The sequence below is a fragment of the Nicotiana tabacum genome, chromosome 15 (genome assembly GCF_000715075.1).
Source record: "Nicotiana tabacum cultivar K326 chromosome 15, ASM71507v2, whole genome shotgun sequence".
NCBI lineage: Eukaryota > Viridiplantae > Streptophyta > Magnoliopsida > Solanales > Solanaceae > Nicotiana > Nicotiana tabacum.
The window spans coordinates 95,058,975-95,067,485 of record NC_134094.1 but is presented as its reverse complement, the minus strand read 5'-3'; positions in this window follow the sequence as shown (position 1 = coordinate 95,067,485).

Below are 8,511 nucleotides of genomic sequence, written 5' to 3'. Positions count from 1 at the left end.
ACGACACGAGGAAACCCAGGAACTTACTGGAGCTGACCCCGAATGCACATTTCTCGGGGTTAAGCTTCATGTTGTGTTTCCTTAAGATCTCAAAGGTCTCTTGCAGGTGTTTCATATGGAGACCTACATTCAAAGTATTAACCAGCATATCATCTATGTAAACTTCCATAATTTTCCCTATTTATTTCTCAAACATTTTGTTAACGAGCCATTGATAAGTGGCTTTGCCGTTCTTTAGCCTGAAATGCATCACATTGTAATAATATGTGCCAAAGTTCTATATGAACGAAGTTTTTTCTTAATCCTCCGGGTTCATCTTGATTTGGTTGTACCCGGAGTAAGCATCGAGGAAACTCATTAACTCGTGCCCGGCCATCGCATCAATCATTTGATCAATGTTTGGGAATGGGAATGAGTCTTTTCAGCACACCTTATTTAAATCCTTATAATCTACGTACATGCAAAACTTATTATTCTTCTTTGCAACTACTACTACGTTAGCTAGCCAGTCAGGATACTTTACTTGTCATATTGAACTGATATCAAGCAAACGAGTTACCTCTTCTTTAACAAATTTATTCCTAACCTCGGCAATAGGACGTTTTGTCTGTCTTACCGGAGGGATGTTGAAATCCAGGCTTAGTTTGTGCACGGCCACTTCTGGCGGGATACCTGTCACATCCTCATGAGAGCACACAAAGCAATCGACATTAATGTCACGACCCAAATAGATGGGCCGCGACGAGTGCTCGAGTCCTACCTGTCGAACACCCTTAAGCATGCGACTAAGATATAAATATGAATAATATCTGCTGCATTACAAGAATAACATGCGTGAGGAAATCCTGTCCAAAAGACATATATACATATACGTGCAGAATAAAGTGGGCGAGCCGGCAAGGCTGTTATAGGCAACTATATAAACAAAACTGAAAGCCGACAAGGCCACATAATAACCAACTATACATAACTATCGACAGACCTCTAATAGAAATACGACTGTACAAAGACGGGACTGAGTCACATCATACCCATATATATATACAAGAATATCATACCAAAATCAAAAGCAACTCCGGATCAAGTGGAGCACGCCAACTCTCGCTGATCAAGGATCCTAAGAAGGGGGACCGTCATCTTGTCTACCTGCACGTGCGAGCATGAAACACAGGCCCCGGCATATAGGGCGTCAGTACGAATAATGTACTGAGTATGTCAGGTATGCAAATCAATACATAAAAGACATAGATGAAATATGGAATAAAGAAACCGATCTGTAAGTCTGAATAACTTTGTAAATTACAAAACATTTATAATGTCATGCACGTGCATATAAATATCATGTCGTGCATAGGTATAGGTGTATATAACATCATGAAGCCTCTAAGGGCATCTCATCATATCGTCACGCCACTGTGGGCAACATCATCAACATATACCAATTGATCAGGTGGTGGTACGTATATAACGCCATAACTTTTTTCCCATATATATATATATATATACGCGTATATAACGCCATCTGGTCATGGGTCAATGTACATGTATAAATGAATGAAATACATGAAATATGTTAATAATCTCAATATTTCTTTCGGATAAACTTTATCAACTGCGTATTATTCTGAGACCCATTAACAGAAGATATAATAATATGTCACATGGGGAATCAAAAACATAGAGACCCCTAGTATTTCTATGAATAGAGTCATTTATGAAAAATGCGTGTTTGCTCGTTTCTTCTTATATCATTTGGATCATGCCAAAAAGAAAGAAGGGATGGCCTTAACATACCTGGAGTAGGGAAAAATCCGTATGATATTTTTGGAAAAGGTTTCACCGTACTCCTTTAGAATCGCAAAATTATTCGTTGCTATGATTTTAATAATTCTCGTTGGATTTTTGTGTAGGAATTTGAAGGATCACGTTGCTAGTGTAAGGTTTATAATCTGATGGAAGTGTTGTTGAGAATGAAATTTGAAAAGTTTAAGGAATGGCTAACGTTCTCACTCTGAGTGTAATGCCTTGGTATTAGAAATGTTAGAATCTGATTGTAGTATCTTGAGAATGAACTTTTTGAAACTCATCAGAATGCTAACGTCCCACTTCTCATTATAGTATTGTTTTATATGGAAATTCCTTGAATTGAAAGGCCTTGTATTTGGCATATTAGGTTTCCACCTAATAAAGAATGAGTAAGAGTCATAGCTTTAGGAATGGCTTGCTGCCACGTGGGGGTGGGAGTGAGAAAGTTTTATCTTTATCCACTTATTAGGTAATTAGGTAATGTCCCGTTACCTGGTAATTAACCAATTACCCGTATAATTAAGAATTATCTCAATTTACTTAAAATTCTATTTATTTTTAATACACCTTATACATAATTCTATCATGGTCATATGGTACCTTGTATGGTACTAGTCCTTAAATATCGGGTATTATCGCTTCACCCGTATTTTATCCCAAATCGGAAACCTTCAACGAAACTCATTTTCTTTAATTCGTGTACCCTTTTATCCTTCATGAAACTTACCTTTTTCTTTTTATAAATAGCATAAATATGCTAACCTCAAGATAATATCATCCTCGAGTCTACGTCGATTACCTAAAGACGAAACTTTAACGTACGAAAACGCAAAATGTAACATCCTTCCCCCATTAGAAACATTTGTCCTCGAATGTTTAACTCCCCGAGATCTATATATAACTTTGGTAGAGTCGGCTTTGTAACAATACTACTACCAACTTTTCCAATAGAAACTCAGTAATTAACGCCACATAGGACCACAATCATCAATAACGACAATGGCCTCACACGACCAATGATAATAACTAACACAAGAATCCCTACACGTACCTTAAAGTTGTGATGTCTCAGTCAGACCCTTCTCTGGAGGAGGAAATAAGTAAGGATATCTAGACTTCATGTCTTCTTCGGCCTCCCAGGTCATTTCTTCCACATTGTTGTTTCTTCAAAGTACTTTCACCGAAACTACGTCTTTAGTTCTCAATCTCTGAATCTGTCTGTCTAATATAGCAATTGGAGTTTCTTCATATGATAGCTGCTCTGGGACCTCAACGTCATCAACTGACACAATTCTGGAAGGATCTCTAATACATTTATGGAGCATAGACACATGAAAGACTAGATGTACGGGTTCCAAGTCCGAAGGAAAGTCCAAGTCATATGCTATATGACCTACCTTGCGTATGACCCTATATAGTCCAATGTACTGAGGGCTAAGTTTTCCCTTCCCACCGAACCTCATGACACATATAATCGGTGAAACCTTTAGGAATACCCAGTCATCAACCTGAAACTCCAAGTCTCGCCGTCGATTATCCACTTAAGACTTCTGACGGCTTTGAGCTGCTAATAGCCTTTCCTGTATAAGCTCAATTTTCTCGATTGCCTGTTGTACCAATTTTGGTCTTACTAACAGTGTACCTACACTTCCATTCGTAAAGAGGTTCGTATGGAGCCATCTGAATACTTGAATGGTAGCTATTATTATATGCGAACTCAATAAGCGGCAGGTAATCATCCCAGCTACCCTTGAAGTCTATCACACAAGCTCGTAACATATCCTCAAGTGTCAAAATAGTACCCTCATCCTGTTCGTCTGTCTGGGAATGAAATGTTGTACTAAGATTTACTTGAATCCCCAATCCTTTTTGGAAGGACCTCCAGAAGTTAGCTGTAAATTGGGCTCCTCTATCCGAGATAATAGATACAGGGACACCATGCAGTCATACTATCTCCTTAATATAAATCCTTGCATAATCCTCTGCGGAATATGTAGTCTTAACGGGCAGAAAATGGGCTGACTTTGTAAGCCTATCAACAATCACCCATATCAAATCGAACTTACGCTGGGTACGAGGTAATCCTACGATGAAATCCATATTGATTACTTCCCATTTCAAAGTCGGAATTTCCATAGCCTACAATAATCCACCGGGTTTTTGATGCTCAATCTTAACCTGCTGACAGTTAGGACACTGAGCAACAAACTCCGCTATATCCTTTTTCATTCCATCCCACCAATATACTTCCCTGATATCATGATACATCTTTGTCACTCCTAGATGGATAGAATAATGAGAATAGTGAGTTTCTCTCATAACCTGCCGACGCAGCCCTGCAATATTAGGGACACATAATCGTCCTAGATATCTGAGGACCCCGTATTTTGTAATTTCAAACGGTTTCTTATCCTTCTGAGGGGTGGTATCCCTATAATGAACTAACACAGGATCCTCGTACTGGCATTCCTTAACTTTAGTTACTAAAGAGGATGTTTTTGTATCCTGAATAGTAATTCCAATATCACCCGAGTCCAGTAACTGAACTCCAAGACTAGCTAGCTGATGAACCTCATGGGCTATTCCCCTCTTTTCTGGCTGTAAATATGACATGCTACCCATAGATCTACGGCTGAGGGCGTCAGCTACTACGTTCGCCTTTCCCGGATGGTATAAAATATAAAAGTCAGTCTTTAAGTAGCTCCAACCTTATCCTTTGATGTAAATTCAATTCCTTTTGCTTGAAGATATACTGGAGGCTCTTTTGATCCATATAGATATCAACATGAATTCCATACAAGTAGTGCCTCCACATCTTTAGTGCATGAATCACTGTGGCTAAGTCTAAATCGTGGGTTGGGTAGTTCTTCTCGTGCTTTCTTAGTTATCTAGAAGCATAAGCTATAGCCTTACCATGCTGCAGCAGCACACAACCTAATCCAACGCCTGAAGCGTCACAATAGATAACATAACCATCGGTCCCTTTTGGGAGCGTTAGAACCGGTGCTGAAGTTAATTTGTCCTTCAATGCCTGGAAACTCCGTTTGAAAGCATCAGTCCACTGAAACTTAGCTCACTTTTGAGTCAATTTATATGGGTATTCTAATCTTTTGCAATTCATGAAATTCATCCTTTTAAAGGCCCAAACTCCATCCTTTATCTATCACAATTAAGCCTTTATTCCACTACCAGGGCAGCATTCCATCTCTTCTAAATGCTACTGGTCTTAGACTCATTTGAGTTCACTCAGGCTATACTTATCTTTCTATGACTTAGAGAAACCATAAGCTCTCTTATTTTCATGGGATTAATCCCAAGGACTTATTCATTCTTGTCACCTTCTCACTCACCTTTTCTTATCCTTATTCCTGTCTTCCTAAAACCTTGTCGCTCTACCATACTTTAGCTTGTGACCTACACATATCTATTTATACTTATTCTCCACCTTCCTTCAACTTGCTTGCATCATAGATTTCCTTATGTTATTCTGGAACATCAAGCGAGACACCACATACCACATTGGTCAAAGGCGCTAAAAGAGATAGAAAATTTCGTTACAGGTTTCCTGTAATAACCTGCCATATGGATAGGCTATGAACCTCTGTCGGTGTCGAGGGTCTAGGTCAAGTCTTTACTGCCTCAATATTTTGTGTATTAACCCAAATACCTTTACCTAAAATAATATGCCCAAGGAAAGCTGCAGAATTCATCCAGAATTCACATTTAGAGAATTTTGCATACAGCTTCCCTTTTTGTAAAACTTGGAGCACCGTATGCAAATAATCTACATGCTCAGTCTCTGAACGAGATTACACGAATATGTCATCAAATAATTCAACCACTAATAGGTCTAGAAAGGGTCTGAACACTCGGTTCATCAAGTTCATGAATACTGTTGGGGCACTAGTCAAACCGAACGTCATAACATGAAATTCAAAGTTCTCATATCTGGTCCTGAATGCTATCTTCAGGATATCTTTCTCCTTAACCCTTACCCGATGGTACCCGGACCTCACGTATATCTTCGAGAAATACTTGGCACCTTGCAACTAACTAAATAATTCATCAATCCTCGGGAGGGGGGTACTTATTCTTGATTGTCACCTCATTCAACTGTCTATAATCAATACGCATCCGCAAGGAACTATCCTTCTTCCTCACAAATAACACATGTGCTCCCCATGTTGTTCCTTCAACACTTTTAACTCTGCGGGTGCCATTTTGTAGGGAGAAATAGATATTGGTTGAGTAGCTAGTAGTAGGTTAATAGCAAACTTAATTTCTCGCTCTGGCGGAAGACCTGGAAGCTTATAAAAAAAAACATCGGGAAATTCATTAACCATAGGGATAGATTTAACGGTTGGTGATTCTACTTTCACAGTCTTTACCCGAACTAAGTGATAATCATAACCTTTTGTGATCATCCTCTTTACCTCTCGGCGATGCTGTATTACCTTTCTACTCCAAAAATAGGCTTTCCTGTGAATTAGAATCGAACCACCTTTGTTCTTCAATGAACGTTAGCATAACAAGAAGCCAACCAATCCATACCCATTATAACATCAAGTTCTACCAAACCAAGCGCCACGTACCTTATCCTTATTTATTATCAAATCTATCACGGGCCATTACGGGTAACATCCATATATATAAGTAACAATATTAAGACTTAACTTGCATAACTAATATAGAAAAAGGTTTATATACATAGGGGTCGACAAGGCCGTAGACATATCATACCCAAAACTATATACAGGATACTATCTGCAAAACCTCTAAGTAAATATAACCATAATATATACAAATCGGGACAGGGCTCCCTACGTCCTCATAAAACAACCTAACATATTCAGAACCCTGAATTGGTAATACTCCAAGAAGAAGCGGAGCTCACCAACCAAAAGCTGACATCTGGAGGAAGTCTATAGTAGAGGGTCCTTGCCTCGTCCTATATGAGAGCCTCGATCAGACACACTTTGAAGCGGAATCTTCATGTCCTTATCAGTTACCTTCCTCCTCTTGGCCCGACTACTATCCTCTTCCTCTGCATATCCCATAACATACACTGACGAACCTTGATTGACGGTCTCCCAAGACTGTGGACTATCTGGAACATCAGAAGAACTGGTGTCCGTAATTACCTTGACATAGTTTTAAGCCTGAGGGGAACCCGGTTGTGCCAATCCATGCACCACTCCCCTTATACCCTAATCAATGGGCCCTAATAATGAAACTAATGGCCTTGGTGAGGTCGGAACTCCCCTCACCTCATCTGCTACCGGCGAAATTGAAACTACTCGAACGGATGACTCATATGGATCCTCCTCGATTGAACCCATGTTCTTCGATGGAACTGACTCCATAGTGTAACATATATCTCCTTCTAACACCTTCGTAGCCTTCTGACCTATGCTAGCGGCTGTAGTCTGCGGAGGCATCGCTGAAAATGTAACATATCATTAGAAACATGAATTCTTATATCGCACGATCTAAGATAAGAAGAGAGGATAACATCATATATGTCATGTAGCCTCATGTCTATAAGTGTGGTGCACAACACACACATAAACAAGACTCTACTAGACACAGTCTGTAGACAATCCTAGGACAGAACTACTCTGATATCACTTTTGTCACGACCCAAACCGATGGGCCTCGACGAGTGCCCGAGACCTACTTGTCGAACACCCTTAAGCATACACTCACACACACACACACACACACACACACACACACACACACACACACACACACACACACACACACACACACACACACACACACACACACACACACACACACACACACACACACACACACACACATATATATATATATATATATATATATATATATATATATATATATATATATATATATATATATATACATGTGCGGAATACAGTGGGCGAGCCGGCAAGGCTGTTATAGGCAACTATATAAACAAAACTGAAAGCCGACAAGGCCACATAATAACCAACTATACAAAACTGTCTACATACCTCTAATAGAAATACAACTGTACAACGATGGGACTGAGCCACGTCATACCCATATATATATATATAAGCATATCGTACCAAAATCAAAAGCAGCTCTGGATCAAGTGGAGCACGCCAACTCTCGCTGATCAAGGATCCTAAGAAGGGCGACTGTCGTCTTGTCTACCTGCACGTGCGAGCATGAAATGCAGGCCCTGGGAAATAGGGCGTCAATACGAATAATGTACTGAGTATGTTAGGCATGACAATCAGTACATAAAAGACATAGATGAAATATGGAATAAAGAAATCCATATGTAAGTCTGAATAACTTTGTAAATTCCGAAACATTTATAATGTCATGCACGTGCATATAAATGTCGTGTCGTGCATAGGTATAGGTGTACATAACATAATCAAGCCTCTGAGGGCATCCCATCATATCGTCTCAGCCACTGTGGGCAACATCATCAACATATACCAACTGATCAGGTGGTGGTACATATATAACGCCGTAACCTTTTTTTCATATCCCGTAACCTTTTTCCATATCCCATATACATATAATATACGCGTATATAATGCCATCTGGTCATGGGTCAATGTACATATATAAATGAATGAAATGCAGAAGAAATATGCTAATAAGCTCAATATTCCTTTCGGATAAACTTTATCAACTGCGTATTATTCTGAGACCCATGAACAGAAGATATAATAATAT